This window comes from Equus przewalskii, chromosome 4, assembly GCF_037783145.1.
Source record: "Equus przewalskii isolate Varuska chromosome 4, EquPr2, whole genome shotgun sequence".
NCBI lineage: Eukaryota > Metazoa > Chordata > Mammalia > Perissodactyla > Equidae > Equus > Equus przewalskii.
Window position 1 is genome coordinate 101,749,137 of NC_091834.1, and position 12,168 is coordinate 101,761,304.

The following is a 12,168-nucleotide window of genomic DNA, read 5'->3' on the forward strand; positions in this document are numbered from 1 at the left end:
TTAAATTGTCTTTGGGTGGTGAACATGATGTAATCTACACAGAATTCGAAATATATTACGATGTACATCTGAAAGTTATATAATGTTATAATCCAATGTTACTGCGATGATAAAAAAAAAAATTTTAAAGAAGGGTAGTGCTATCCCCAGTGGCTTGAGGGATATATCTCTGTCCCCGCCAGGTAGGGAAAGTCAGTCAGTCGGTAGCATAGCGCCTACCAGGGCACACATTCAACTTTTGCCAAATTAATCTGAAACCATGAGAACCGGAAGGTTTCCAACTCCCCGAAGCCGCGCTACGGAGACACGAGGTGGCGCTGTTAGCAGCACGGGGTGGGAAGGCGGGGCTTACGGCTCGAGAGCGGCCATATCCTCGTAGCCAATGGACAATCTGCCTGCCGCTCACTCCCTAACAACCAATGAGGAGGGAGTTGTGCTGCGGCTGACTGAGAGGACACGCCTCGGCGCGCGGTGAGCCTTGAACTCCGATTTGGGGGCGGCCGGGGTCGCTAGGCTGGCGGAGGTGGGGCCCCGCACTCCGAGGCTGTCCCCGCCGGGTGCCCCGACCCCCGCCACCCGCGGCACCCCACTGGACAGCACCCACAAGAGCTGCTCCTCCTCCCCCTCCCCTTCCTGGAGCGCCGGGGCTTAGGCGGGAGGAGGGACGGGCCCCCTGCACTGCCGGGCTGTATTTGCAGTCACGCCGAGCCCACCTCGCCGGGGGGACTTGCCGCATCACTGGCTACAGCCCTTTCTCAAATGGGCGCCACGTCCTCGCGCGGGAAGCCCCCAACCAACACATACGCTGCGTGCTCTTTGTAGCTGCCTGACCTCCCCAACCAGACTGTGAACCCTGACGTCAGGACTGGCGCAGGTGTGTCTGCGTCTCCCCGCAGGTCTTACCTGAGGATGTCCCGGGGAACGGGCCTCTTCAGACATTGCCCAGCAGCTCCCAGCTCCCAGGGCAACGCCGGTTCCCTTTGCCTGTTCAGAATAGGCGGCTTTCCCCTGGGAAGGAAAACTGCGGGATCGCCGTGGCACAGAGTTCTTCCGGGACTCCAGATTCTTCAGATTAGTCTTGCCCATGGTTCTGGGCACGATGTTTCCCGCCTGAAGGCACTGGATTGAGTCGGCCTGAAGCCCGTAGGTTGAATTTGGGCGCTCAGAATAGAAGATGTGGAAACCAATTAGGTTCTCCCCTAGAGACTTGATTTATGAGCCTCCTTCCTAACAGAGCATGTGGCAGACCTGAAGTCAAAAATGAGAGAGAGGAACTTAAAGTTAACTCTTGAGTCTGCGGTAGAAGGTACTCAACAACAACAGAAACTAGTTCCAGCTTTCTTAGGGTTTCAGAGGAGAACCAGGGCTCTGCTGGGAAGGCCTGGATGAGAACACCAAGAGAAGCCTGGAAGTGAGCGCCTGTCAGGGCCCTGTGACTCTGTCGGGCCAGGACCAGGAGTGGGTCCAGACCTCCCTACTTGCCTCTGTGCCTCTTCTGGTTGAAAAAGATGAAGCCAAGAGGAAGGAAGTGCGGTGTCCTCATGGATGTGAGCACATTCCGTCCTCCGTGCTCAGATTCAGAGACCTAGAGCTGGTCTGTGGCCAGGAAATCGGGATTCCTGAATGTGCTGGATGTTTTTCTTGCCCCTCCGGATGTACTTTCCACCCTTCTCGCCTGCCCTATGCCCTGGCAGTCTGGCCTCTGTGGACCACACTCAAAGGCTCCCTTGTGCCGTGGCCTGGCGTTGGGTTCAGCCTATAGGTGACACTGGCAGGTGAATGAGATCCAGGTATTTAGTCCCATGGCTTCCTCTGTGCCTGACCCCACTTTGGCATACCAGCGTCCTTCTACCAAAGGCGACAGATCTTGTCAGATGGCTCTGTCCTCTGCATCTACCCCGGTTCTAGTGGCCGTTCCCTCCCCTTGTCCCTTCAGGTCTACCAATGAAAATGGCTTCCTACTGCTGCTGGCCTCAGGGTGCCCCACCATCCCTTGATGATTTCCCCTAACCCTGCCTCACCTTTGTCGGTAGTCCCTTCTTTAAAGTCTCTTCATTCCCCCTGTGAGTGCCGTCTGTTTCCTGACAGGACCCTAATTGACACGCTGAGTTTTCTTTACTTCAGTTTTCCTCTCCTTGGACCCTGGAGTCAACCTCATTCACTCTACCAACATGGTATCTGTAATATGCCGGTTATGAGCTCAGCACCAGCGATGCAGAGACGAGAGACGGAGGTCACAGTCAATCACCATCCCAGATGATGTGGGTTACGCTGGAGGTCAGCGCCAGGTGGGGCATAGCTTGGGGAGGGAAATGGTCGAGGGGGCATCACAGAGTCAAAGGCAGCGAGGTGAAGATGGGGACGGGGTGGAAATGCTCCAAGCAGAGGGCAGTGTACAGAGACATCAGAGGGAGCCACAGGGGGGCTGGGCACTGCACAGAGTGGTGAGGGGTCACAGGTGACACTGGCTACCACAGAGGTAACAGGAGCCAACCCATGGAAGCCCTTGTATCCCAGTGGGGGGCCCTCTGGAGGACCTGGACAGGACAGTGAACGGTCAGATTTCCATTGTGGGAAGGTGATTCTAGTGGAGACAGACTGGAGCAGGCAAGTTTGGGAGCAGGGAGGTCAGTGAGAGTCCTGCAGGAATGTTGGTGAAGCATCTTGACAAGAGCAGGAGGCGTGGCATGCAGGCGACAGGTGAGGGAGCTCCGGACATAGAGCTCACAGAGCTCGCAGTGCACCAGGAGTGGCTGCCAGGGGAGGAAGTCCCGGGCTGGCAGGGCTGCCAGACGCTCCGCTGGAGCATCTGGGTGGGCGGCAGTGGCAGACCCATGAGAAGGGAGGCACAGAAAACTGGGTAGGGGTAGGGGGGCAATGTGTTCTGCGTAGAGTTTGTTGCATTTACAGTATTGATGGGACCGGCAAACAAAAATGCCCATAAGGAAACAGGGGATATACGTCTGAAACTTCAAACAGTCTAGACTAAAGATAGGCCCTTGATCATCATTTTAAAGACATTGGAGGAATGGCACAAACCTTGAATACAGATAAGCTTCCTCCTTCCGTGCTATTTGTTGAGAAGACCATCAGTGAACAAGAATTTCAGTGCTAACGTTGCTTCAGCACTGGCTACACATCAGGACTATACCAAGTACTTTATGGTGAGTCCCTTGACCTCATGTGTTATAATCCTCACAGCAACCCTGTGAGGCACCGACTAGAGTTATCTCCATTTTACAAATAGGAAACAGGCTCAGAGAAGTTAAGGAACTGACCCAAGGCTGCAGGGCTAAAAGATGTCATAACTGATATTTAAATCTAGAGAGTCTGACTCCTGATCCTGGGCTTTTTCTTAATCATTTCACTGAATGAGCACCTCAGTTACTCAATCTATACCAGGGTTTTATACTTTTTTTCTTCGTGTTGTTTACCTCCAAGAATGAGTAGGCCTTAAAGAGAAGGCTGGGGCCAGCCCCGTGGCACAGCTGTTAAGTTCGCACGTTCTGCTTCGGCGGCCCAGGGTTCGCTGGTTCAGATCCCGGGTGCGGACGTGGCACTGCTTGGCAAACCATGATGTGGTAGGCGTCCCACATATAAAGTAGAGGAAGATGGGCACGGATGTTAGCTCAGGGCCAGTCTTCCTCAGCAAAAAGAGGAGGATTGGCAGCAGATGTTAGCTCAGGGCTAATCTTCCTCAAAAAAAAAAAAAAAAAAGAGAAGGCTGCAGTTAACTGCCCTTTCTCTACAGACTGTGAGCTGTTAAATCTGAAAGTGCTGGAGCTTTGCCCCCTCCTGCTAATGACGAGACAAATACAGAGGTGACCGTTGACTGACTGAATTATCTCCTAACTCCATTCCTAATGATTTGTATCTCAAATCAAGTAGACAGCTTTTCAGAAAATTTGATCTGGGGTGTGACTTGCACAGTGAGAGGGGAAAATGCAAATCTAGTTGTTACTCCCTGTTTAAATCCTTCCCTGGGCCTCCACTGCCTCCAGGAGAAAGTCCACATTCCCTCCCATCTGACCCTTGCTCCCTCTCCAGGGTTCTTACTGGCTGGTGGTACCAGCTTCTCCCAGCGGGATACAAACAACCCAGCCATGAGAACCGCTCACACTTCTTAACCACACCAAGCCTCTGCCTTTTCCCCCAACATTTTACTATAAAAATGTTCAAACATATGGGAAAGTTGGGAGAAAAACTTACAATGAATATCCATTTATACACCACTTAGACTCAACAATTAACATTGCTGTATTGGCTTTATCACATATCTATCCATCTACCCATCCTTGAGCCATTTAGTATCTTATGCATTTCCGGGTAAGTTGTGGACCTCTGTCCACGTCCCTCTAAATCCTTCAGCACACATACCATTGACGAGAGTTCCATATTTGTTTTCAGTTCTTTTTTTTTCCTTTGAGGTAGAATTAACACGCAACAAAATGTACAAATCTTAGGTGTATGTATTAGGGTTTTTGGTGCTGTAACAAATCACCACATAGCATCTTAAAACAAATTTATTCTCTTACCATTCTGGAGGCTCAAAGTCCAAAGTCAGATGACTGGGCTAAAGTCAAAGTGTGGGCAGGGTTTGTTCCTTCTGGAGGCCCTCAGGGGACAATCTGTTTCCTTGCCTTTTTCTTCTAGAACATTCCTTGGCTCATGACGCCTTCCTTGAACGGCTCCAACCTCTTCGCCTTTGCTCTTTTGCAGCCCTGTCTCCTCTGACCTCCTGCCTCGCTCTCAGGAGGACTCTGTGACTACACCAAGATGATCCAGGACAATCCTCCATCTCAAGGTGTGTAATTTAATCACATCTGTGGAGTTCCTTTGGCTATGAAAGTAACTTATTCACGGGTTCCAGGGATCAGCATGTGGTCGTCATAGGGAGCCATTATTCAGCCTACCACACACACCAGTTAGTGAGTTTTTACAAATGCATACTTGTGTTACACACTTGCTTACTCCAAACCCCCATCAAGGTACAGAACGTTACCATCAGCCCCAGAAAGTCCTCTCGTGCCCTGTTCTCATCAGTCCCCTCTCCCACTCCCACTGCCCAGAGGTAAGGACTGCTCTGACTTATTGCCTCTCCTAGAGCTTCCTCTAAATGGGATAATACAGGAGTTCGTCCTTTGATTCTGGCTTCTTTTACTCCACATGATGTCGTTGAGACCTCTCCATGTTGCCGGGGTCAGTATTGGTCTGCTCCTTCTTATTACTGAGCCACATTCCATTGTACGACTAGACCACGGTCAGTTTATCCATTCGCCTGCTGAGGGACTCCAGGCTGTTTCCACTTGTTGTCTCTCTGTGCTTTTGGACCAGATGCTGACATTGCTCCTTCCTCCTGGAATAACCTCCCGCCACCTGCATCCTTTCCCCTCACACGCAATCAGTCCCGCGCTCGTTGGCCTCACGAAGAGTAACTCCTCCCTCAAGACTCAGTGCAAAGGCCACCCCCCCTGGGGAGCACTTCATAAACCACTGTCCCCACCGGACGAGTGGATGGCCCCTCCTCTGCACCCTGTACACACTTCGGCCTCCACACCTGACCACTGTATGTTCTTTGCTTGCCTGCAAGTCTGTCTGTCCTCACTCAAGTCCACACCCCCAAGAGCAGGAGCCAGGGCTTTCATGTCTGCGTCTCCACGTGGAGGGCAGTGGAGGGCGATAGAGATGTGCCAGCCCTGGAACCACTGCCAGCAGGGGCTGAAGTCCTGGTTCTGGCATCTTCATCTGTAATGCGATGACAATGTTCTGGCCAACCTCATAGGGTCATTGAGGGGAGTAAATATGCAACACAGGTGAAGCACTTAGCCAGGGCTTGGCACAGAGTGTCTGACACATCAGCCCTACTATGTGTTTGTGGAATAAACAGATGAGGGGATTTGTTAAGGATGGTGCAGCTGGCCCCAGGTCAGCAAAGCTTTGGGGGTTTTTTTGCATTCTGATTGGACAGAGAAATCCATTTCTTTCCAAAATTGATGTGAGCTTGGGAGAAAGAGAGGCAGTGACTCTTCATGAGATAAGCTGACAGCCTTTACCCATAACTAATTTTGGTCACTGTCTGAGGGCATGGAAGTCCACTGCTCCCCAGAGGAAGGGCAGAGTCTAGTCAACATCTGAGAAGCTTCAACAGGCTGCCCAGGAGGAGACCTCTGAGCTGCTTGTTCCTCAGGGAAATGTGCCATTGTGTCCCTCTGGGTCCAGAGACATTGCTATGCCCTGGGTTGGTTGGGGTCATGACTTTTGCTATCAAACTAGTTCCACAATAGGACCTGAGGTTCCTAAATTTTCTCATTCTGAGGCAAACTAGAACCTAACGAGGTTAACAACCCAGCAACAACCATGAAAAATATATTGATGTAATTTTTTCCTGTCTTTTCCATATAATAAGTATCTTCTTTTTCAGTGGTCTATTCATCAAGAACTTGGGCTTCTTGACCATAGTGTTTGTGTGGTAAACCTTTTTTTGTCCTTTGGTGAAGAAGAGTGGCCTGGAGCTAACATCTGGGCCAGTCTTCCTCTATTTTGTATGTGGGACGCCACCACAGCATGGCCTAATGAGCAGTGTGTAGGTCTGCACCAGGGATCTGAACTTATGAACCCTGGGCCACCAAAGCAGAGTGCATGAACTTAACCACTACACCACAGGGCCAGCCCCATGCAAACCTGTGTTTTAATTCATTTTCTCTTGTTATAGAAATAATACATGCCCATTGGGGAAAGTTGGGAAATATGGAAAATTATAAAAAGAAGTCAAGAAGTACTCTTGAAACCGAAAACAAAGAGGTTAAAAACATCTTTCCTGGTCTAGAAGAACAAAACCTTTGAGGAAAGCTTCGTTAACTGCAGCTGTGCACGTTCAGCATAGTCAACCGTTGTTTGAAACTAACCAGGTCTTTCTGTCCCTCCTTTGTCTATGAGTGAGCTGTCTTTCCCAGGAAGTCAAGGTCCAGATGTCAAGATTCAGCCTCACAAGGCCAAATGCAGGCTGAAGATGAAAAGTCCAAACAGTCAAGGGAAAAGAAATTCAGTCTTCAGGGCTGAACACAGGTGGTGGGAAGGTGCCAACCAGCAAGGCCATATGCTCCCCCTCCTCTGCCTAAAACCCTAGATAAAAACCACTACCTTTTTCCCTTCAAGGAGGTGGATCTGAGTTCTAACTCCCATCTCTTCATCTAGCTGACTTTCAATAATAGTAAATCTCTTTCCTTGTCACAAGCCTGGTGTTTCAGTCTTCTCTTTAATGGCCCTACTAAGCAGCAGGTAAACGAACTTGTGTTTGGGTTCAATAACAATTTGGCAAGCCAGCCAGGAGGCTCTTGCCCATGGCTCCGCAGCCCCAAGCCGACTGGCATTTCCTGGGAAGCAGTCCAGCAGCTGCCTAGGTGATTTGCCCTAGAGACTGTCCCCAGCGCTTTCCATCTGACGCAGCACCGTTGGCCCTAGGCGCATTTTTCTTGTGGCAAGGAAACAGGCTCTATATTTGTTTGTTTGTTTGTTTATTTGTTTTGGCTTCTGGTTTGGAACGAACGTCCTTTTGGTAAGTTCCCTCATTAAAACCGACCGAGTCCTATTTTTCCTTCCTTTGTTTGCCTCTGCTTCAGGGATTTCGTTCCGGATTCCTGGAGCTTGTTCAAGGGGCTCTGATTCTGTTGAAAGGACTAGGGACCTCACTCAGAGAGAAGACTCTGGGCCCCATTTGTTTTTGATTGATGCTTGTGTGTATATGTGAATGTGGAATTTGTTTGCCTGTTTGGGGGGGTTTGTTCTAGGTTACTGGAGTTTGTTCAGAGGGAAGCTTGATTTGTTGAAGGGATTAACTCTTGGCTCCATCCGTTTTGGTGCTTGTGTGGAAACGTGTGAGTATGTGTACTGTGTGTGTGTGGATGGAAGTTTAATGGGAAACTCGGATTCAATTCCCAGTGGCGGCCCTCTGGGTTATGTATTGCAAAATTGGGATGTTTTCAGTTAGAAACCTATAAAAAAGAAAAAGATGAAACAACCAAATTTAGGGTCTCACCTTCCTCTTATGGTCTTAGAGGTGCTAATGAAAACATCAAGTTAACAAAAGAATAAAAAGCTGAGAAAAAAATAAAGGGACTCTTCTCAACAAGGTGGAAAATTTTTTAAAGGGTTTTTTTTTAAATTAAGGTAAATAAGACAAATATTAAAAGGGGGGAAAACAAAGAGAAATCAGTAAAGGAAAGAGTCACAGGATCCATCCCAACAGGATGGAAATCTTCAGCTAGTTATTAGAAAGAAAAACGGTATGAATGGAATAGACATGAATGACGTTAAAACAATGTGTTTAATAAAACACTGCCTAAGGTTGAGTGGGCTGGAAGGACTCCCTTCTGGCCCCCCCCCCCCACCAACATTAAAGAACTTCAAACAGGCCTGTTCTGTGTTCACCCCAGTTTGGAACAAAAGAAATTTTAAAAGCCAGAAGGCAGAAATCACAATGAGAAACCCGAACAACAGTCGCTTAGGGCAACAAACAGTTAGGCTGCTGAGATTGATAAGATTATAAAGATTAAAATGTTTGACCTAACATTATATAAGGAGGTCATGTCAACTTTGACTGAATGGCTGTCATGTCTGGCTGGGAAAGCTTCCCCTGCACAGTGTTAGAAGACCAAGACTTGTTGATGGAATCCTCGTGGAGGCTGTGATTAGAGGTATGAGTTGATGAAATTAAGGTAAAGTTTTGGGAAAAAATAGTGTATTTAAATGAGATTTATGTAAAATGATTGCATCTCTTTTGCCTGATTGTATTATCGATTATGGTGTGAGGATAAACATTTTGTCTCACTGGGGAAAATTTCCCCTGCCTGATATTGTAAAAGCATATAAATCCACCCTTCAGGCAGTGTTAATTAAACATGCTAAAGGAGATTTCACTTTAAAATGACCGAAATGGGGCAATTTCAGTTTACCTGAACTGGTGTATTTGCTTATACAATTTGGAAGAAGCCAGCTACAAAGTTAAACAACCAATGGGAAGCCTACTTTAATCTTTTGAGAATTCTAAGTGAAATCAAGAATACCTTACAGTAAAAGAATGAAAGTAGACCATTATCTTACACCATACACAAAAATTAACTCAAAATGTATTAAAGACTTGAATGTAAGACCTGAAACAATGAAACTTCTGGAAGAAAACATAGGTAGTACTCTTCCACATCAGTCTAAGCAGCGTATTTTCAAGTACCATATCTGACCGGGCAAGGGAAACAATAGAAAAAGTAAACAAATGGGACTACATCAAACTAAAAAGCTTCTGCACAGCAAGGAAACCAGGAACAAAATGAAAAGACAACCTTACAATTGGGAGAAGATATTTGCAAACCATAGCTGATAAGGATAATAGAAAGAACTCATACATCTCAACAACAAAAAATCTAAAAACCCAATTAAAAATGGGCAAAAGATCTGAAAAGAGATTTCTCCAAAGAAGGTATACTCATGGCCAACAGCCACATGAAAAGATGTTGAACATCATTAACTATCAGGGAAATGCAAATCAAAACTACAATGAGATATCACCTGACTCCGGTCAGAATGGCTATAATTAACAAGACAGGAAACAACAAGTGTTGGAGAGGTTGTGGAGAGAGGGAGACTCTCATACACTGCTGGTGGGAGTACAAACTGGTACAGCCACTATGGAAAGCAGTATGGAGTACCCTCAGAAAATTAATAATAGAACTACCATATGATCCAACTATTCCACTGCTGGGGATTTATCCAAAGAACATGAAAACACAAATATGCAAAGATACATACACCCCTGTGTTCATTGTGGCATTATTCACAATAGCCAAGACTTGGAAACAACCCAGGTGCCCATCAAGGGATGAATGGATAAAGAAGATGTGGTATATGTACACAATGGAATACTACTCAGCCATAAGAAATGATGAAATCCGGCCGTTTATGGCAACGTGGATGGACCTCACGGGTATTATGCTAAGTGAAATAAGTCAGAGGGAGAAAGTCAAATACCATATGATCTCTCTCATAAGTAGAAGATAAAAACAACCACAAACAATCACACAGAGACAGAGATTGCATTGGTGGTTACCAGAGGGGAAGGGGGGAGTGGGGGAAAAGAGTGACTAGGCACATGTGTGTGGTGATGGATTGTAATTAGTCTTTGGGTGGTGAACAAGATGTAATCTACACAGTAATCAAAATATAACAATGTACACCTGAAATTTATGTAACGTTATAAACCAATGTTACCACAATTTTTTTTAAAAAAGAATACCTTCTGCCTCTTTAAAAGAAAATAATTGAGGGGCTGCCCCAGTGGTGCAGCAGTTAAGTTTTCACGTTCTGCTTCGGTGGCCCAGGGTTAGCTGGTTCAGATCCCAGGTGCAGACCTAGGCACCGCTTGTCAAGCCATGCTGTGGCAGGCATCCCACATAGAAAGTAGAGGAAGATGGACACGGATGTTAGCTCAGGGCCAGTCTTCCTCGAAAAAAAAGAGAGAAGAAAAGAATTGAATAATTAAACATGCCAGATTGGGGGATGCCAGCAGCCCTGCCGGCAAAAGAAATCAAATCTCCTCCCTCACTGAGCTTCCCCTCTTTGACTCCCTCAAAATTCCTCATCTAAAATTGAGCAAGTAGAAATAAGTAAACCTCTGAGATAATTTGGAATTTTAATGCCATTCTGGGGAACCTCTGTTTCAGATGAGTCCACTTTAAAGTCATCCTTAAAAGAGAATTCAAAAGCTCTCACAGGGCTGGCCCAGTGCCACAGCAGTTAAGTTCGCACAATCCACTTTGACTGCCCGGGGTTCACCGGCTCGGATCCTGAGTGCAGACATGGCACCGCTTGGCAAGCCATGCTGTGGCGGGCATCCCACATATGAAGTAGAGGAAGATGGGCACAGATGTTAGCTCAGGGCCAGTCTTCCTCAGCAAAAAGAGGAGGGTTGGCGGCTGGTGTTAGCTCAGGGCTAATCTTCCTCAAGAAAAAAAACACCTCTCACAATGGAAGGCAATCTTGATTGATATGCAGAAACGTATAGAAGGCAAAATAATTTCAAAAACAGCTCGAAAAGGGATCCTTACAGCAAAAAGAAAAGAATCTTTAATAAATAATTTTGTCCGTCTGAGCAGGTCCATCTGCCAGAAAAACAGTTCAGACCTGACTGTTTTCTAAGTTTTGTACCTGAGGCCCAGCTAAAATTTTGAAGATCTCTGTTTTTGTCTATCTTTATGTAAGACTCTCTCTATATATTTGTCTGCCTCCAGATGATATAATTTGTAAAGGATCTCTATTTCATTGGCTTAAAGTAAGTGCTTATGGAAATTATTTCTAAATATAATAAAAACTAACCCAGATGTTTTTCAAGTTAACATGATATAAAATGGTCATTGGTTAATAAAAAGTTTGTTTCAGTTTGTTGGTTTCATTAAAATAAATATGTTTTCAGAGTTATCAACATTGGATATGGTACAGACATGTTATCTCTGTTACAAAATTCATCAGCAGAAATCTTAACTTAGAAGAATAGCCGATTTTGTCTGATGTCTCGTGAGGGTTTTGTAGGCAATCTAAATAGAATTATTGGGAACAAGGAAACTAAATGTGAAAAGGATGAAAGTTTTTGGAGGAACTTTTTGACAATAGTTTTGTGTTATGGTATATGTACTTAAAACAACTCAAGATGATGGCTAATGCTTTAATGTCACATGACGTTTTCGTGAGTAATCCAAACATAATTGTTGAGGACAAATAATTTAGATAAATAAAAATGGCTAAGAGTTTTTGGGTGCAATAATTATGTTGTATGGCCTGTGTGCTTGAAAAACAGCTTCAAAAATCTTTTTTGGTAACTAAAAAGTTTAGAGTTTTGCCAAAATTAAGTTAAATGGTAAAAATTTATTGAGTAGGTCTTTCCACATACAGTAAAATGTTAGAAATTGCTTACTAAGCATAGATTTGTCTGCCTTTGTTTTATTATCTCAAAGACACTGAAAGATGCTTGAATTTATTGATAAACATGTTTTGTACATGCTGAGGGATTTTCTGTGAGGAAGCACATATTTCTAGAAAGTCTGTATATAAAGAAAGTAAAATGTATATTTTCAGTAAAGAAGGTATAAAGAATAGAGATATTTTTCTTTGTTTTGTTAAGAA

The 12,168-nt window shown here is 45.7% G+C and overlaps 1 protein-coding gene across 2 annotated transcripts in view; it reads left to right on the forward strand.

The window, feature by feature from the left end:
• TMEM176A (transmembrane protein 176A) overlaps positions 1 to 12,168 on the forward strand; it is a 30,834-nt gene that overhangs the window by 15,289 nt on the left and 3,377 nt on the right. For both annotated transcript variants that reach the window (XM_070616785.1, XM_070616780.1), the window contains exon 7: positions 4,720 to 4,804. The gene's annotated coding sequence lies outside the window, so the exon portion shown is untranslated. The remainder of the gene's footprint in view (positions 1 to 4,719; positions 4,805 to 12,168) is intronic.